Source organism: Dromiciops gliroides, chromosome 1 (assembly GCF_019393635.1).
Source record: "Dromiciops gliroides isolate mDroGli1 chromosome 1, mDroGli1.pri, whole genome shotgun sequence".
In the NCBI taxonomy this organism is placed as follows: Eukaryota; Metazoa; Chordata; class Mammalia; order Microbiotheria; family Microbiotheriidae; genus Dromiciops; species Dromiciops gliroides.
In genome coordinates this window covers 404927046-404941080 of record NC_057861.1, presented here as the reverse complement: position 1 = coordinate 404941080, position 14035 = coordinate 404927046, and the positions used below count along the sequence as shown (strand labels likewise).

The window sequence follows — 14035 nt, the reverse complement described above, 5'->3', positions numbered from 1 at the left end:
AAAGATATTAAATTACTCTGAGGGGAGACTCACTATTTCCATGTGATATTCATGATTTTCCTCTGTATTTCAGCAGTGAAGCATATTCACAGAATCACTGTGACAGTCACTGAAGATCAATCATGAAAACCCAATCTGCTTCATTATTTAAGTGAACAGTTACTCCCCTGATATTATTTAGATATAAAAGAATCAACCTTTTGGCAGAATAGCATGTTTCACTAAAAACAAATATATATTGAAATTCTTCTAACCTAACAGTTCAGAATTATTTCAGATATATTCCCCAAGCTGCCTAGTTACCAGAATGCTATTCATTAGATGATTCTATGTCAGTCAGGAAAGTCAAATGTTCCATCTTCTTCTAATTATCTAATTCTAATTAGTGGTATAACATCATAGCAGTGCCTTTATAAAAATAAAACATCATTAGAATTTTAAACCATTTTTTATCCAAAATCATAGATGAAATATTTTCACTTTAATTGAACATTTAGCACTCAGGTTGGGAATATATTGAGACTGAGATGTGATTATTACACTAATATTAGTATTAATATATTAAAACTCTGTAGCTTGAATCTATTCATACATTCATAAACTTTTATTTTATAAGTCATTTCAGCACATAGGAAACTATAGATCCATATCAATCAATGAAATAAAACTATACAATTCATTCAGTCCAATTGTTTTTCGGTCCTGTCAGACTCCTTATGATCCCATTTGGGGTTTTCTTGGCATAGATATTGGAATAATTTGCCATTTACTTCTCTAGTTCATTTTATAGAGGAGGAAACTGAGGAAAACAGGGTTAAGTGACTTGACCAGAGTCACACAGCTAATAAGTGTCTGAGGATAGATATGAATATGAACTCAGGAAGATGTCTTTCTAGCTCTATTAGCAAGCACTCCATCTGCTGTGCCACTTAGTTGGCTCTATCATTCTATAATGTTATTTTTTCATTCATTTTTATCAGATTTTGCGTTCCAAATATTTCTCCTTCTCTCCCCTACCTCCCCCTTCCCCAAAACAGCTAGCAATCTGATATATGTATAATCATGCTAAACATTTCCACATTAGTCATGTTTTGAAAGAAGAATCAGAGGAGGCAGAGCCAAGATGGCAGAGAGAAGCCAGCAAATTGCCTGAGCTCTTCTTCAATTCCCTCAAAAAGAACCTTAAACCAAGCTTCTAAATGGACTCTGAAACTACAGAACCTACAAAAACACTGAGAGACACAATATTCCAACAAGTGATTACTTAGAAGGAAAAGTCAGTCGCACTCAGGCACAAGGGGAGCTCAGGGCACCTCAGCACAGAATGGAGGGGTTTGGTGGAAGTCAGCAGAAAGCTCTATGCCACAGCCAAGCAACTGAAGCCCCTTGATTCTGGCTTAGCAAGTTGGTGGCACATCAGGCCAGTGGTAAGATCCACCAGCACCAGCTGAGAGGCCACACTGCCAGCTAGAAGTCCACCCATAGGACAGGTGCAACCAGGCCTAGGCTATGCCAGCATGCCTGGAGCAAGCACAAGGAGCAATCCCAGGGAGGTGAGAAATCCACAAGCTATAGAGGCCTGAGAGTAGAAAGTCAGTGACACAGCCCCTATCTCCCAGCACAAGAAGCCTGAAACAGGGACCCTGGTGTCCCAGGAGCAGATCTCAACTTTTAAAAAAAGCTGCAATATGAGTAAGAAACAAAAAAGAGCTCTTACCATTGAGTATTCTGTGTCAACAAGGAAGAGCTAAACACAAACTCATATGAGGACAATACTCTCAAATTGCCTACATGGAAAGCCTCAAGAGGGAAGATGAATTGGTTTCAAGAACAAATAACCTTCTTGGAAGAGCTCAAAAATGATTTAAAATAATCACTTGAGAGATGTAGAAGAAAAAATAGGGATATAAATGAAAACAAAACAAGAAAATTATGATAAAAGAATCAACAGCTTGCAAAAGGAAGCACAAAGATTGAGTGAAGAAAATAATTCCTTAAAAAATTCATTTGGCCAAATAGAAAAGGAGGAGCATAATCTGACTGAAGAAAACAATACCTTAATAATTAAAATTGGACAGTTGAAAGCTAATGACTCCATGAAATACCAGGAATAAGTCAAGCAGAATCAAAAGAATGAAAAAATAGAAGAAAATGTGAAATACCTCATTGGAAAGACAACTGATCTGGAAAACAGATCAAGGAGAGACAATTTGAGAATCATTGGAATGCCTGAAATCCATGACCAGAAAAAGAATCTAGACACCATATTCCAGGAAATTATTAAGGAGAACTGCCCTGATATCATAGAATCAGAGGATAAAAATCTTCATTGAAAAAATCCACTGATCACCTCCTGAAAGAGAACCCAAAAGGAAAACACCCAGGAATATTGTAGCCAAATTCCAGAATTATCAGGTGAAGGAGAAAATAATCCAAGCGACCAGAAAGAAACAGTTTAAATATCATGGAGCGACAGCCAGGATTGCAAAGTACCTGGCAGCTTCAACATTAAAGGATTGCAAGTATTGGAATATGATATTCTGGAAGGCAAAGGACCTAGGAATGCAGTCAAGAATCTATAACCCAGCAATTTCCCTAATGATTTTTTTATGGCAGGGCAATGAGGGTTAAGTGACTTTCTCAGCGTCACACAGTTAGTAAGTGTCAAGCATCTGAGGCTGGATTTGAACTCAGGTCCTCCTGAATACAGGGCTGGTGCCTTATCCACTGCTCCACCTAGCTGGCCCCCCTCCCTAATGAATATTGATGCAAACATCTTAAATAACATATCAAGGAGATTTCAGCAAGTGATCATCTGGATAATACACTATGACCAGGTGGGATTTATACCAGGAATTCAGGGCTGGTTCAACATTAGGAAAACTATCAACATAATCAACCATATCAATGAGAAAATTTACCAAAATAATATGATTATCTCAATAGATGCAGAGAAAGCTTTTGAAAAAATACAACACCCATTCCTAATAAAAGCAATAGAGAGCATAGGAATAGGAGGAGCTTTCCTTAAAATAATAAGTAGTATCTACCTAAAACCATATGCAAACATTATATATAATGGAGATAACTTATAGACCTTCCCAATAAGATCAGGGGTGAAACAGGGATGTCCCTTATGACCTCTATTATTTCATATTATACTAGAAATGTTAGCTTTAGCAATAAGAGAAGAAAAAATGGAATTAAAGGAATTACAGTGGGCAAGGAGGAAACTAAACTCTCATTCTTTGCAGATGATATGATGGTATAATTCGAGAATCCTATAGAATTAACTAAAACAGTTCTTGATACAATTAACAATTTTAACAAAGTAGCAGAATATAAAATAAATCCCCATAAATCATCAGCAGTTCTATATATAACCAACAAAGTCCAGCAGCAAGAGATAGAAAGAGACATTGCATTTAAAGTAACAGTAGACAATATAAAATACTTGGGAGTCTACTTGCCAAGACAAACCCATGAACTCTATGAACACGATTACAAAACACTTTGACACAAATCAAATAAGATCTAAATAATTGGAAAGATATCAATTGCTCATGGATAGGCTGAGCTAATATAATAAAAATGTCAATTCTACCTAAATTAATCTACTTATTCAGTGCCATACCAGTCAGACAGCTGTGATGTTTAAATTCTAATGTAGGTGCCTACCTGCCCCCCAGTTTTTTGGGGGAAACTGGCTAAGATTTACTGATAAATTCAACAAGAGTTTAGGCTTTTAAAGATTTATTAAAGAGTAAAGACAACACATGTGATCCTGTAACACTAGAAAAGTCTATCTACTTTCTATCTACTTTCCTCTCTTTTTGTCTGTCTACCTTTTCTCGGTCTCCCACCAAGCCAAAGTCCCCAGTGAAAAGAGGTACCCTCCTTTCCTAGCAGCCCACATGAAGTTCTGCCACCACACCAAAATCCCAGGATGACAAGATAGTGATCTTCCACCATTTCTCTAAGAAGCCCTCTGTGAAACAGGAAGCAGGGTTGTCCACACACAGCTCCAAGCTAATTGGCTGGTAGCTTTGATTGACATGACTACAGGCAGTTCTACAGACATAACTTCCAGACTCCAAGTCACATGCTTTCTCCCCCTTCTCCCCTGTCTATTGCAGTAATAGTAAAATTTAGGAGGCTAATAGCAACACTGGGGTTGATAGTGATTCTCAACTACCCAGCCTCACTGCCTTGTTGTTTCTTGTAGTGGAGTTAAAATGCCCTGTCTGCTCCTTTCTTCCCTCTCATTTCCTTCATAAATATATGTTGCTATTTCTTTAAGTCTGTCAGGGCTCAAAGCATTTCAACCTGGATACTGCCTTTCAAAATATTTCCATATTTCTGATAAGGACTCACATATAAAATGAGAACAGATAACATGGGCATCGCTAGCATCTAATGGGTCTAGTCTAGCATATTGCCTGGCTTGTGTACACAATCTGTCATAGATTCTATTAGGTCTCTCATTAGGTTCTTGAACTGTATCTAAATTGTTTTTGCCAGTTATCAGTCTTTCTAGCACAGGATTCCATTGCCTTCAACAAAGTTTCCCTTTCTTCCTGCAACTTATCAAAATGCTCAGGGATGTTGGGGTCCCAGTCAGGGTCTTTTAAATGCCATCCAAAAGCAAATTTCCTGATGTTTCTAAGGAGTTTGCTGTGGCCATTATATTAGCCCTTTCCCCTGGGGATAATATGATTTCTATGAGATCGGTAACATCATTCCAAGTGGGCTGATATCCCTTAAAATTTTCCCTAAACTGGCTGATAACTGCTGTGGGATCCTCATCAAATTTAGGAATACTTTGTTTCCATGAAATCAAATATTTGGGCACAAAAGGTTTGTGTTGTCTGAGCTTTCATATAGCACCTTTTTAACCATGGTGAGGACCTCCTGAAGGGGTAAAATTTTGATCTTATCTGTCTCCTCTACAGGTGAATCATTTGTTTATTATTTATTTGTTTGGTTGGCATGGAGGAAATAGAGAGAGGGAATAGGAGTTGGGTCATTTGGTTTTCAGTCTGAGAGGCCTTGCATTCAAGTTTGGGCTTGGATTGAATTGGGTCATTTATTGTTTCAGTCTGAAAAACAGGCTCAGATTTAAACTGGGGCATGGATTCTCTTTGTCCTATATCCCCTGTATCATAATCCCTGCTCACTCGGACACAGATTTTCCAATAAAGTGCATGTTCAGGTGGACATTGGCATGGGATTCTTTGAAAATGCCTCAATGTTTGGGGATTAAATGACCCATGTTTGGGCCATTCTTCCTGTAATGCTTTATGCCCAAAAAACACAGTTCTATAAGCTTTCCTTTGGTCATGTTTGTTTTTGTTATAAGTTTTCCCTTATCCCAATCTATGAGTAGCTTTCCTAATGTAAAGAATTAATTGTTATTTGAGGTTTTTATGATGGGGGATCCTGGGAAATAATACTCATTCTAATCTTCTCCATGACATGCAGAACTTTCCATACCACATAACAAAGCCCAGCAAAACTACGAATAGAAATGAAAAATATATTCATGAAATTCAAACTGACCAAGCATCAACATGGCCTTTTCCCCTGTTTGTCTGATAAGCCAAGCTAAAGTTAGGAAACTGGTACTTAAGAAGTTTAAAAAACCCATTTAACATTTAAAGCGAAAACATTCAGTACTTAGCAGTACTTTGGAATTTAAAGGGACAGGCTAGGGGAAAACATATTTCTTACCCCCTGGAAGAACAGAAGATTGAGGTCCATTTTTGCTCTTTGTGGTAAGCCAAACTGTGAAGTTCTGCCACCTCTCTTTTTCTCTGTCTGCCACCTTGAGGAGAAAGCATGTGACTTGGCATCCACATGTGACTTGTCATCTGGAAGTTATGTCTATAGAACTGCCTGTAGTCATGTCAGTCAAAGCTACCTGCTAATTAGCTTGGAGATGTGTGTGGATGGCCCTGCTTCCTGTTTCGCAGAGGGCTTCTGGGAGAAACAGTGGAAGATTGCTCTCTTTTCATCCTGGGATTTTGATTTGATGGCAGAACTTCATGTGGGCTGCTAGGAAAAGAGGGTCCCTCTTTTCACTGGGGACTTTGGCTTGGTGGGAGACAGAGAAAAGGCAGATGGAGAAAAAGAGAAGAAAATAGATAGACTTTTCTGGCCTTACAGGATCCTATGTGTTGTCTTTACTCTTTAATAAATACTTAAAAGCCTAAACTCTTGCTGAATTTATCAGTAAAAAACTGGGGTGGGGGGGAAGGTAAGGACCCACATTAGAATTTAAACATCACAATACCTAAAAATTATTTTTTAGAGTTAGAAAAAATAATAACAAAGTTTGTCTGTAAAAACAAAAAGTCAAGAATATCAAAGGAACTAATGAAATAAAATGCACAGGATGGTGGGCTAGCTGTACCAAATTTGAAGCTTTACTATAAAATGGCATTCATCAAAGCTACTTGGTACTGGCTAAGGAATAGAGTGGTGGATCAATGGAATAGGTTCAGCACAGGAGACACAGTAGTAAATAATTTCAGTAATTTACTGTTTGATAAACTGAAAGACTCCAGTTTCTGGGATAGGAACTCAATATTCAACAAAAACTGCTGGGAAAACTAGAAGATAGTATATCAGAAACTAGGCATAGACCAACATCTTGCACCTTATACTAAAATAACGTCAAAATGGGTACATGACTTAGACATAAAAGGTGATACCATCAGTAAATTAGGAGAGGAAGGAATATTTTACCTCTCTGATCTTTGGAAAGGAGAAGAGTTTATGACCAAACAAGAAATAGATAATATTATGAAATACAAAATGGATGATTTTGATTACATTAAACTAAAAAGGTTTTGTACAAACAGAAGCAATGTATCCAAAATTAGAAGGGAGGCAGAAAACTGGGAAAAGTTTTTATAGACAATATTTTTGATAAAGGCCTAATTCCTACAATATATTGGGAACTAAATCAAATTTATAAGAATCCAAGTCATTCTCCAATTGAGAAATGGTCAAAAGATTTGAACACACAGTTTTCTGATGAAGAAATCAAACCTATCTATTGCCATATGAAAAAGTGCTCTAAATCACTACTGATTAGAGAAATGCAAATTACAACAACTCTGAGTTACCACCTGGCACCTATCAGATTAGCTAATATGACAAAAAAGGAAAATAATAAATGTTGGAGAAGTTGTGCAAAAATTGCAACATTAATGCATTGTTGGTGGAGCTGTGAACTGATCCAACCATTCTGGCAAGCAGTTTGGAACTATGCCCAAAGGGCTATAAAGCTGTGCATACCCTTTGATCCAGCAATATAACTATTAGGTCTTTTTTTTCCAAAGAGATCATAAAAAAGGGAAAAGGATCCACAAGTACAAAAAATATTTATAGCTGCTCTTTTTGTGCTGACAAGGAATTGGAAATTGAGGGGTTGCCCATCAATTGGGTAATGGATGAACAAGTTGTAGTATATGAATGTAATGGAATACTATTGTGCTTTAAGAAAGGACAAGGTGGCAGATTTCAGAGAAACCTGGAAGGACTTGCATGAACAGATGATGAGTGAGATGAGCAGAACCAGGAGAACATTGTACACAATATCAACAACATTATATATAGATCAACTGTGATAGACTTTATTCTTCTCAGTGATACAATTGTCCAAGTTAGTTCCAAAGGAATCATGATGGAAAATGCTCTCCAAAAGAACTGTGGAATCTAGATGCAGATTGAACCATACTATTTCTATTGCTTTTTGTTGTTGTTTTTCTTTTATGAAGTTGGGGCAATTAGCTAGGGCCAGTCATATTAAGGGCTTAAAGCTGTTATGTCAACGGCAGCTTCATATTGCCCCATTTCTTCTACCTTTTGGCCTCTGAATGAGTACACTTTAAATAAGTTCCCACCCAAGGAGGATAGTGAAAAGAGGAAAACTAGAATTTTTATAATCCACCAAAGTAAATATTTGAGGAAAAGAGAGGGATCTTTTAATATCATATTTATCTTATTTTTATATTACATGTTGCTAAAACATACCCAAGTAGGCCGTTCTGATTGATCATGGCACCTTGTCAACTCCATCATCTGAGACAGTTTTGCATGAGATTTCAGATGCCCCAGGAGGTTTTAATTAGCTTCTAAAGGGATGATCCCTTCCAAGGAACTGTGCCCAAGTAACTTTCTGGGAAACCAGGAAACTAGTACTGATACCTGTTGTTTGTTTTCCTTCATCCTTTGTCCTACCCCTTCCTCTAGTTCAGACATCCATGATCCATGCCATGCTAACAAGAACAGTTTTGAGGTTCTGGGGACCAGTGCTGAAATTGAGTAATTTTACATCAAGGAACTTAGCTAATACCATTACATTCATCACCTGGCTACCCAACTTTAACACATCTGACTTCTCCACTATGTCTGAGGAAGGTCATTACTAGGAAAATCTCATTATCCTGCAAAAATCAATCAGCCTTGGTAGTATTTCTCATCACCAGGAGCTCAAAAAAGAAAAAAAAAAACTCCTAAGTTGTGGAGGATACCTTCTTAAGTAAGTGTATTGGGGACATGTAGATTACACTGGCCAGGAGCTGGAAGGGTCTTTGGCTGTCAATGAGTTTCTTATTTTACTGATGAAAAAAAATGCATAGAGGTTAAACAATTCGTCTAAACTCACACAGTTGAGTTCTGAGGCAAGATTTGAACTAGTCTTCCTGACTTGACTCTGATGTCCAGCACACTTATCTAACAAGACAGCTAGTTCTCTCATACGCTTTTTTGGGCCTTGGTTTCCTAAAATGCAAAAGGAAAAGTCCAGACTACAAAATCTCTAAATAACCTTGCAGACTCATTGAAGACCCTCTGCAGAGTATTTGAAGTACATCTTGGACAAGGGAGCCCAACCAGCATTGCACATGAGTAAAGATAGCCAGTCACTCTCTGGAGAAAGGGAGGTTAAACCAAGTCCCCTGGACTTTTTAATGAAAGCAGAACTCTTGCTTGCCCCCCGATTCTCAAAAACCTAGAATGTTTTTGAAAATACAAGTCTTGCTTAGGTCATTCGAGAACTCGGCTCTTCACCTTTTGCTTTTGAAGAACTTGTTGGTCACAATCCCTGCTGTCGAACGCCAGGCACCCTTTTCGCATATACTCAGCTCATTAGTCCATGAGGGCCTCACCAGAAGATGCCCCATTTCTCGCATTGTCTTCACTGAGGCTGCACTGCTGGTTGTGTAGTTCTGAAGCCGCCCTCTGAGCTTGTCCTCTCTTGTTCCTGTTACCATAGTTTCTGCTGGAGGTGGCGGCGCCTGAGGAGGGGATGGAGAAGGAGTTGGCTTCGCTGGGGTAGGGCCAGCAGGAGCTGCTCAACGCTGTCCTTGCCTCGGGTCAACAGGACCCTCCTGGTGAAGCATTTGCCTAATGAGCTGACAGCAGAGGAAAAGAAACATCTCATGAAGCACTTCAGTACCCAGGCCATGTGGGTCCTGCCCGACTAGGGCTGCTTGAAACACACTGTTTTTACTACTTTCTCTAATGAAAAAGAAGCGATAAAGGCATTGTCAAGACATCATCAGCTAAAAGTTTTAGGTCATGATTTAGTTGTTGAATTTGCAAAAGAACAAGACCAAGCTTCTTTCTCTAACTTCTTATTCAGAGGGAAAAAAAGAAAAGGTCTGGCGAAGATAAAGAAAAACAAGAGCCAAGTTGTTTGACCTTAGAAAATGGAATCACACCAAATCATTGGCTAACTTTTCCTTTAAATCCATGCCTCAGATACCTGTGTCCACCACCGTCAAGCAGATACTAGCCAACATTGCAAGTGTCTTGGCAAGGGTGCCTAAGTTCTATGTGCAGGTACTTCACCTTGTGAACAAAATGAATTTACCTACACTTTTTGGACCAATTACTGTTTGACCTCTCATGTATGAAGTGTATATAAAGTGTATGTACCTCTTCCTCCTGTACCTCCTTTGCCACTTGCAGCAGAAGAAAATGAAGCATCTAGTGGAGAAGAATCAGAATATGAAAGTAGTGATGATGAAGCTTGAGAGAGGATGAGGAAACTGATGGAATTAGCTAATTTTCAACCCCATAGACCAACAACTATAAAGCCACACTATGTAAAGAAAAGGCAAAAAATAAAGGACATGTTGAATATGGCATCTACTTCACAAAATAATTTATACCCTGCACTTTTGCCTTCAGATGTGTTTGAGCAGCCTTAACCTGTAGACCATTAAAAAAAATAGAATTCAACATATCTTCTGGGATACCTTCTGCATTTGTAAAAGATTTGGAGGGAGAACAAAATAGTGATTTATCTGCTCCTGGAGATAGAATGAAGGATTTGAAAAGATCTTTTACCAACTCTAATTCTGAATGAAAAAGAGGAGATTCAAGAATATTCAGATGAGATACCAGCAGAATTTGCCTCTAGAAAAGAGTTGGAAAAAGACAGAATTTCTAAAGACAAAATGGAAACACTTTCAGTTTTCAGAAGTTATGAACCAGGACATCCAAACTGTATGATTTGTGTAAAGAACTTATCAAAGCAAGGTGAAGAAAATGATCTTAAGTTTACTTTTGGAAGATATGTTGACTTTTCATCACAAACTTAATGAATCATGTTTGACATACACTTGATGAAAGAAGGTCACATGAAAAGAGAAGTTTTTATTGGATTTCCAGATGAAAGGGCTTTGGCTAAAGCTTTAAAAGAAGCTAATGGATATGTACTTTTTGGAAAACCCATGGTGTTGCAATTTGCTTGATCTGCTAGACTGAAACAAGATCCTAATGATGCAAAAAGGAAAAGAGATGATTGCTCAAGGTTTCTTTTGAATTCCATATTTTTCAAGCACCCTCCAACTTTGAGAAGAAGAAACTTGACCATCTGGACACTTTAATTGTTATTCTAAGAAAGGGTCAATGACACAGAAAATTGCAGAGCTTCCTTGAAGACATCTACAATCACTCGAAAGTGTTTGGCCTAGGGGAAGCTAGGTGGCACCATGGATAAAGCACTGGTCCTGTATTCAGGAGGACCTGAGTTCAAATCCGGCCTCAGACCCTTGACACTTACTAGCTGTGTGACCCTACGCAAGTCACTTAACCCTCATTGTCCCACCAAACAAATAAACAAGAAGTGTTTGGCCTATCTATCCACTATAGAAAAGAAAACACAAACACGCTGAGAAGGAAAGCAGAAAGCTGGGAAATGATTTTCACAACCAGTGTCTCTGATAAAGACCTCATATCTAAAATATATCTAGAGACAAGTGAATTAAAAATACAGCATTGCAAGTAATTCCCCAATTGAGAAATGGTCAAAGTATATGAACAGGAACTTTTTAGATGAAAAAAGGAAAGCTATTTACAACCATATGAAAAAAAAATTGTTCTCAATCACTCTTCATTAGAGAAATGTAAATTAAAACTACTTTGAGGTGCCACCTCATATCTATCCAATTGTCTAATATAAAAAAAGAGGAAAATAATAAATGTTGGAGGAGATGGGAAAATGGACTGCTAATGAACTACTGGTGGAGCTTTGAACTGATCCAACCATCCTGGAGAGCAAATTGAAACCATTCCCAAAAGGCTGTATAACTTTGAAGCAAGCAAAACCACTACTAGGTGTATATCTCAAAGAGATCTTTAAAAAGGGAAAAGGAACCATATGTACAAAATATTTATAGCTGTTCTTTTTGTGGTGAAAAAGAATTGGAAATTGAGGGGATGCCCGTTAATTGGAGAATGGCTGAACAAGTTGTGGTGTATAAATGCAATGGAATACTATTGTGCTGTAAGAAATGATGAGCAGGAAGATTTCAGAAAAACCTGGAAAGACTTACATGAATTGATGCTGAATGAAATGAGCAGAACCAAGAAAACATTGTACAGAGTATCAACAACATTGTGTGATGATCAACTGTGAAAGACATCTCTACTCAGCAATACAATCATCCAGGACAATGCCAAAAGACTTAGGAAGAAAAATGCTCTCACATACAGAAGAAAGAACTATGGAATCTGAATGCTGATTGAAGCATACTATTTCATTTTCCTCACTATGTTAAGGTCCTTATTTTTATTCCAAAACTGATAAAGGCCTAGCACTTTCCCTTGATCCCATTTTTTTCCCTAAAAGAAATGGGCAGCTTCCTTGTAGACTTTTTTCTTCACACTGAGATTTTTACTTTTGTTTGTTTTTCACCTTCTCAGGTTACTTGTAGTCATTGTTGTCATGGTGGTGGTGATACTTATTATAATTTTATTTATTTATTTATTTTTTTAATATACCTATTTAGCAGTTTTAGCTGCCAAGAATGGGTTTTTATCCATTCCCTCTTGTATCCCTCTTACTGGAATTCCCTTGCTTTTTGTTTCCTATGGACTCTTCTTATCCAGATTTTGGAGTTATTTAAAACATCAAGTAGTAAAGGAACCCTAGGAGTAATGCTGCTGTTTTTGCCAAGCTCCTCAGAACAATAAAAAAGGAGAAATGAACTGACTGCTGGGAGCATCAAATTTTACCTTATAAAACAAAACATGATTGGCCAGTCAGGGTTAATACCTTCCTACCTTATATAGTAAGGTTAGGAAAAGGTATATATCACTAGGAGGTTTTTATGATTTGTGTAGCTTTTTAATGCATCTAAAATGGTGTGTAGGTACATGATTCTGCCTCAAAGGAGAGAAATGGCCTTAACGACCTATTAAGGTCTCTTCCAGTCCTAAATTTATTTGAAATACTGGTTTTGGAATTAATTGTTCATTAAATTACCACCACATTTCTTGCCCATACTCTCCATTCATCAGCACTAGGACTCTGGCTGGCATTGGGTCATGCTTATAAAGCATGGAGGCAGCTCAGGGATGACCAAGGCAAGGATAAAGGCCAAGGGTAGGACCTACTCATAGTAGCCATGTGAGTCTGGAAATGGCCAGTGATTAAGGAAAAGCTGAGGGATCTGGAGTTAAAAGAGTGGTCCAGAAATTAAATACATATAACAACTATAAGTCAGAGGAAGGGAGGTAGGATATATATGTATATGTAAATAAATATATATGTATATGTGCATGTATACATATACACATATATGCATGCATATATACTATTTCATATATATGATAAGAATTGATATATATATATGATAAGAATAAAATATAGATAAATATATATGAAAAGTCTAAGTGTTTAGTCACAGACTGATGAAGTAATATGAGCAGCAAATCTAGGGAAATAGTGTAACCTAGTATTGAGGAGATCTTGATATTGAACTCAATAAATTAACTAATACTAATAATTAATTATTATATTAATTAATAATTATATTATATAATAATTATATTAATTAAAATAATAATAATAATAAATTAACTAATCTTCTGGCCTCAAAAGCTTCTTGTAGTCAAGGAATCAATCTGTTAGGATTACTTTCTGAAATGTTGTGATTCCATACACGATGCAAAATCTGATGCCACATAGACTTAATCTACAAGTCAACAAATGACCCTGATGCTTTTGACACACTGAAAATATTGTATTTGTGATTTTCTATGATTGTATTTGGTGGAGAGAGTAAAATTAATTTTTAAAAATTAAATTGCTTCCATGAAACCACCTTACTTTTAAATAATAATTACCAGTGTTCTAGGTAAACCAAGATTGTCATTATAGTAAAACAAACAATCATTATGATTGATTCATCACTTTTCCTATGCAGTATTGAAGTCTAAATTATCAATATTTTATAAATGGCTAACCAGGCTGTTAAAAAAGAATCATTTTGGGGGCAGCTAGGTGGCGCAGTGGATAGAGCACCAGGCCTGGATTCAGGAGGACCTAAGTTCAAATCTGGCCTCAGACCCTTGACACTTACTAGCTGTGTGACCCTGGGCAAGTCACTTAACCCTCATTGCCCCACAAAAAAAGAATAATTTTAAAGTAGGTATTCTTGTTTGAAAACACATGTGTGTGTGTTTGTTTGCATTTATAAATTTATTTTTGAAACCCACATCACAATATTTGTGA

The 14035-nt window shown here is 37.2% G+C and overlaps 1 pseudogene; it reads left to right on the top strand.

Annotated features, from left to right (window-relative positions):
• The first annotated feature begins 1509 nt into the window (after window positions 1-1509).
• LOC122749807 lies at window positions 1510-10904 on the top strand (annotated as a pseudogene).
• The last annotated feature ends 3131 nt before the right edge of the window (window positions 10905-14035 follow it).